Source organism: Triturus cristatus, chromosome 12 (assembly GCF_964204655.1).
Source record: "Triturus cristatus chromosome 12, aTriCri1.1, whole genome shotgun sequence".
In the NCBI taxonomy this organism is placed as follows: domain Eukaryota; kingdom Metazoa; phylum Chordata; class Amphibia; order Caudata; family Salamandridae; genus Triturus; species Triturus cristatus.
The window spans coordinates 492267170-492273801 of record NC_140595.1 but is presented as its reverse complement, the minus strand read 5'-3'; the positions used below and the strand labels follow the sequence as shown (position 1 = coordinate 492273801).

The 6632-nt window shown below is 42.2% G+C and overlaps 1 long non-coding RNA gene across 1 annotated transcript in view; it reads right to left on the bottom strand.

The window, feature by feature from the left end:
* Positions 1 to 303: 303 nt before the first annotated feature.
* LOC146776150 (uncharacterized) overlaps positions 304 to 6632 on the bottom strand; it is a 92328-nt gene continuing 85999 nt past the window's right edge. The window contains exons 2-3 of the long non-coding RNA XR_014972266.1: positions 4413 to 4462; positions 304 to 689 (exon numbers count right to left, since the gene is read on the bottom strand). This is a non-coding gene — a long non-coding RNA (uncharacterized LOC146776150). The remainder of the gene's footprint in view (positions 690 to 4412; positions 4463 to 6632) is intronic.

Genomic DNA, 6632 nt, shown 5'->3' with positions numbered 1-6632 from the left:
ATTTGCTGTGGCTGTGGCAGATGTAGATGGGCCAGATGTTGTTAGACCACAGGAACGGGTAGATGGTGATGGGAAAGCCCTGCGCATATGTGTGTAAATGTCCTGCAGCACCCCAATCAGGGAGCCCATATTGGAGTTGTGAGCCTCAATATGAAAATTGAGCTCACTCTGCAACTGCTTCATCTTACGGAGCTTGGTGAGTACCTTGCCCATCCTGTCTTGGGGCTGTTGATGTGCTCCTAAGTCTTGGTTGATGATGGTCTTGATGATGGTGACCCCTGTGTCCCCTCTTTGCTGGACCACATTATACCTCCTATGGCCCCTAACCCTGCAACCCTGTGCCCTTGGCCCAGTGTGCCCCATCTGGCTGCTTCCTGGGTGAGCTGGAGCTGCTGGTGTTGTGGTCTCAACTTTATCCAGGACTGAGGGGCACACACTCAATGTCAAAGTAGTAGGGACACAGTAAGTGGAGTCTCCCATTTGCTGAGGTGTTACAGTTGGGGTGGAAGGTGTAGTTGTGGGTCCAGTGAGGGTCACTGAAGATGTCTTCCCAGACTGACCAGATGTACTAGGCTCCTAATCGTCCTCCAGATTACCAGGAGTTTTATCCTCACTGACGGCTTGACTCTAGGCTGGAGTGGAGGTCTCTTCAGTGGCAGATTCCTAGCCAAGTGCTCTGCCAGTTGGACCTATTGAGAAATTGACAACATTTTTATTAGAAAAAGTGTGTATTGTACAATTAAATATTTTGAAACAAACAATGTAAATACCTAGAAACAATAGGTAGAGATTATTGTGATTTCTTCAGTGGTATTACACATTTTACCCTAACGTTTAGCAATTATAAACAGTACAAATTCAGAAAAGCAGGTAAGAAGATGTCCTGAAATGTTCATGAAGTGAGAAGGAAGTATACCTAACATCTTCCAATCATTCAGGCCAACACATTGGAGAGGTGAAAGGTGTAATTGACAATCCCAAGGCCTAGCTGAGTTCAAAACAGAAATTTCAACAACTTGGATGGATGTTTGGCGTTAGTATGCTTAGAGTCAGGTTTTGCACATACCACTTATATTCAGCATAGTAATTAGCATACCATACAATTTTAGTGTCAACACAGTTTGATTTGTGAAACTCATGACATCAATTCAATTGTTTGAGAAGAACAGGACAACATTCAGAAAACAGCACCAACCATTTTCAGAAGAGATCATTGAGAGCATTGATCACAACATGACACTTTACCATATGATGAAAAATGTCCGACAAGATAGAATAAGCAAAATGAAATAGAAATATTCTTTTGAGATACAGAAATAGGGCATCATGGTAGTTGTAGTCAATTGAAAGACAACTTACTAACACTTGCAAAATGGCTACTGCATAAAACCTATGGAAAATACGGAGAGGAATTAGGGCAGACACAATTTGACACACATATCGGTAATGGGTTATTTGGTGTGGTAACACCTACAGGTACCATACCATCATGTGACATGTAATGGAGATTGGCATTTGCAATCTTAGATACAACAGAATACATTCACGCAAAAAATCTGAATGATCTGAAAGTGATAGTTTGAGGCACACATTAGCAACAGCTAACTTCAATGCAAAAAGGACATTGAGGCTTAGGGAGCGAGGGTAAAATGTAACTTGCCAGACTCCACTCCACCAGGTATTCCTATCAAGCTTTCAGGATTTAGGATCTGCAAGACCTTTTCCTCCCACCACCACCATAGGCCTCCAAGTGATGCTTGGAGGCCAGGGCACGCACCCTCCCCCGCAGGTTGTTCCACCTCTTCCTAATTTTCTCCTGTGTGCACAGGTTGTTAGCTACAGTTTTCACTCTATCGACTATTCTGTCCCACATTTGCATTTTCTGCTATAGGGGTGTATTTTGGACTTGGGCTCCAAACAATTGCGGCTCTACTCCTATGATTTTATCCACCATGACAGACAACTCGCCCTTAGTAAAACTGGGACTTTTGTGGCCTGGCATTGTGCAATAAAATAATACCAAATTAACAAATTGACCACAAGGTGAAAAATGAAAAAAAATAAAGGGACAAACAACAGAGAAAAGAAACAAAAAAGACCTGGCTTAACTGGGTAAAGCTCTGCTGGCAAGTGGCATGGTGCAGTGGAATGGCAATGGATCAGGGTCTGAAATGGGGTGTGTTTTATAATGTGGTATGCAGGTGTTGCCATTTGGCAATGGACATCAGGTGTGTTCTACTGGCATCCATCCAATTGCCACAGTGATGGTACATTGTTGAGCGCATACCGCAACAGACTCACTTCATCTGGGAACCACGGCTAGGAGACCACCAGCACAACTGTGAAATCTAAATCTGCTCAGCGGGAACCCGCCACCCTGATGCAATGGAGAAGTATTTACCAGCACTGGAGTCTGCCACGTCGGCAGTGGTGTGCAGTGACCATGGCAGGAAACACTCTGTCGATGCGGATGGCGAGGCAGCCTGCATGCATCTAAATACACCGGGTGAAAGACGGTTGATTTGGCGGAGTACTAGGGACTGCCGCCACTGCGCAACAGCGGTAAGACTGCCAAGATATGAATCGGGCCCACTGCCTTGCATGCCCTGGGTACCATATACTAGGGACTTAAGTAAGTCAGAACTTGCCGTTTGGGTATAGCCAATTCGACATGCACTTTGCAATGGTAAGAACACTGGAACTGAGGTCTGGTTAGCAGGCCTCACTGCACTCTCAGATTTTTTAAAAAAACACCAGCATCACTCCAAAAATGTGGGGGTGAACATGCAAAAAAGAGGTACTTCCTTACAACAATATTTATATTTTTTAATGTTATGTGGATTAGATTAATGTTTTTAATCGCTTTGTTTTATCACATTGAACTGTTTGAAAATTGATCATTCTGATTTTTTGATTTATATAGTCAATGTAATCACATTTGTTATATTTTTAATGGCAATATTTTTGCAGTAAATGTTTTTGTATTTTAAATAGGGTGTTTGAAAAGTCAATAATTTTGTAGATTCTGTTCAGGCAACAGTTTTTCCCCACAATATATTGGTTGTCAATGTTGTGACATACAACCAAGTGTTCACAATCTTTGTGAACTTCAAGGTTTCTTTCAGTCACAGTAGGGCCTGGTACAAAATAGCACCTTAAGCGATGACCATGATTGAGTCTTAAAATACCTACACTATACAAAAGTCCTCATTACAAACCCCTTCAAAACATTCCCTCAGTCCAGTCTCTGCAATTAGTTTTTAAGGTAGTTATTTCATACTAAAGACTATTTTTCCAATATACTTAAGTGAATGACTGGTCATGAAGGCAGCATTAGTTTTGAACATTTGAAAATGCTTCTCCATAGTGGACTATTAGGTTTCATTTTTTAATGGCCACACTAACTTCAAATTTGTAATTTGCAAATGTCATCCTTCTCTGGCAGGAAATTCTAATTTAAAAAAGACTCAGGGCCTCATTTATATGATTTCGATGTAGGGCCGCAGGCTTTCCTGCTGCGCTGCCCTACGGCAAAAGAAAGGGCCAGGAATGTGCTATATCTATCAGATACGGTGCATCCCTGTCCTTTTCCCCTGTGCTGGAGAACAATGGGCTGCCATGCACCAGTGCAGTCACCATTGCGCCATAGTGCAAGGGTGCCTGCATTGCAGGGATGATTGTTTTTGTTGAAGAAGGGAATCTTTCCTGCACAAAAACAATCACAAGAAGTGTTTTCCTCTTTCTATGTGTGCTGCAGAATCCAGCACACATATAAAAATGAAAAACGAGGAGAAATAAAGGTATTTCTCCTCGTTGAGCCTCCCTTATGCCTCCCCTGGGGAGGCGTATGTTTTTGGCGCTGCTTCAGAGTTACGATTCCTTGTAAATCTGGAGCTGTTTCAAAAAGCCATGGGTGTTGCTGGGAACACCCACAGCAACACCCATTGCATGCCCCTTTAACACAGAAAACTTTGTTAAAGGGAACAATATTTACAGGGCCACATTAAGCCACACAAAGTTACTTTGTCCTGCTTGGTAAATACGGAGCTCATTGTAAATGATCCCCTCAAAGTTAATATTATGCACTGTTTCTTTAAGGGTCTAAATAGCCATCAGTAACAGTTTCAAGGATTATCAAAACAGGTCAAAAGGAATGACTTCACAAAGGGCTTCTTGCCTCTCTTATGGCAGCCTCATCCAATGGTTTTCCATTGTTTCTTGCAGTAAGGAAACAGGAATGAACAATTCAGTGATAAGAAGTGGATACAAGATAGTGCAACATTGCGGTGGGGTGGTGAGTCAGGGAGGGGCGGGCAGGGGGTAGTCCACAGACGACGAAATAGGGAAAATTTAATAAATAAATAAATAATTCCTATTCTGCCCCCGACCCCACCCTACCCCACCGCGCTTACCTGCACAGACCTCTGCTGCACAGTGAGTCGATGATCAAGTCAGGAAGCAGCTGCAAATGTAAACAGAAGAGACAAAAAAACATTTAGGTTTGGCTCAACAAAAATGGATATTACAGACTGTATACCTTTCACAAAATTATGATTTCCAAACCAAGAGGGGTATATGTACATTTTACTTTAAACCGTAGAATTTAACTTTATATAAGTTGAAAACTTTGCGACCGCAGCAGCATTACCAATCTGTATGAGGTAAACACTTTTAAAGGTATACGAGTGAGACCATTCTGCTGCCTTACAATTTTCTTTGTGACTACCACCTTAAATAAAACATTTATATACCATAGTATCATGGGCAGAGTCAGCATCAAATTTACCCATGTCAAACCAGGTCAATTAAAGGCACATACATGTTCAGCAGGCCAACATTGATATCAGAATTTCTTAAAAGAGGGAACAGAAGGAAAGCATATGTTGAGGGAAAGTCCTGAAGGTCTCTGTGTTCTGCTCATAGACCTGTAGGCACTGGATAATGCATTATGTAGGTATACCCATAAATTATGGGTGAAACATAGTGGAAGGAGATGTTTTGGTACACTTTATCAGAAAACAACATATAGCCTCTGGGCTGAACACTCTAGTCAAAACCTCCATGGTGAGCCTCTTGCAGCCCAAATCTTCTTCAGCAGGCCAACCTGCTAACAGAGATAGAACCAGCTTGACAACGCAGAAGGAGCTGTTATGACAAAGACGTTACTATTTAAATGAATACTCCTAAAAAGGCCACAAATCATGGCCATCCTAGCCCCAGGGGTATCATCATTCGGAGTGTGACCAGAAGGAATGGTAGACCTGTTCAGTTTGACAGGGCAGATTTGCTCTTGTCAGAGAGAAAGGCCAGAAAATTGCTATATTGAAACCAGAGCAGCTGAAAGGGGATGCAAACTCCTTGCATACAGCAACATACACAGGGACATCAAGCTGATGAAGATGAAAAATCATTGCAAAGGGTTAAAAGAAATAAGGTTGAAGGTCAGACCAATATTGGGAGAAGACATCCAGTGAAACCACTTCAAGATCATATTGCCAGCTGATGAAGAAAGGGGGTTGATGGTTCTATTTCAGGACTAAGGGGTTTGAGGAGATGTGAATCCACTTTTGTGCAAAAAGTTATAGCTTGCACAGAAGTAAGGTATAAAGGAGAATCTACAACGAGATGTCAGCCACAAAAGGACAAAAGGAGGAAGAGAAGATGCCATGGGATCTTCTGGCTCCTCAGGGTTTCCGCAGAAAGAAATCTGGCCATCTAATTTATCCACAATCACAGGTGGGGCCTATAAAAAAGGATGGTTCCTGGAAAGGGAAAGCCCCTTAGATCCTTGACCCAAGCACAAACACAATCCGGACAGACTCTGCACATATGCTCAACCTTCTCAATTTCAATGAAGGCTCAAACATACTTTGAGTGTTGCACAAGGAAGCATGTCCTGAGATTTGGAGTCTTTTTTATGTTGAAAATTCAGGCAACCAGGGGATAGTCTTTATCACAATACCTTTTTATATTTGGTTGTGTTGGCATTGCCCAAAAGGACAAAGAGTGCACTGAAGCCACCCTCTAATGTCATCTATATTCAAGTGGGGGTCTGGTCAAGGGAACAATTCCACCAAATCTAAGCTTTTAGGAAGAGGTCCAGCTACATCGAAGGACCCGGTTTGAAGAGATTTTACCGATTTAGCCAGACCTTTCTAAGGGTTTTAGTTATATTTACATAAGAAGGAAATTACTTTATGGTCAAGGTCAGGTATCACTAGTAGCTTAGAGTCCAAAGAGAGGCAAAGGCACTCTGAGTGGATATGAATGTGACCCTCCGTGGGAATAACTCATTCAGTAATCCATGTAGTCAGTCATGATAGGTGACCACCTTGGATAGAAGAAATTATGAACAGCCAGGAGATTGAAGATGGGAGGAAGTCTTAGTATCTCCTCCTTTGATTGTTTATGTGTATCCTTGGATAGCTTTCCAAAGCCTTTCCAGCGTATATAGTGGCAAATCAGAGTACGCAGTGTCAGAAGGGTAAAGGTTTGAAGAATAGGAAACATAAATCTTTCTAGCTTCCAATGAATTATCGCAGAGGATTATGGGCAAAGACAAGCTGATGAAGCACTCTCTAAAGGAAGTGCATAATGGGGACTAATAAGGCATCTAGTGAAAAGGTGCTGGT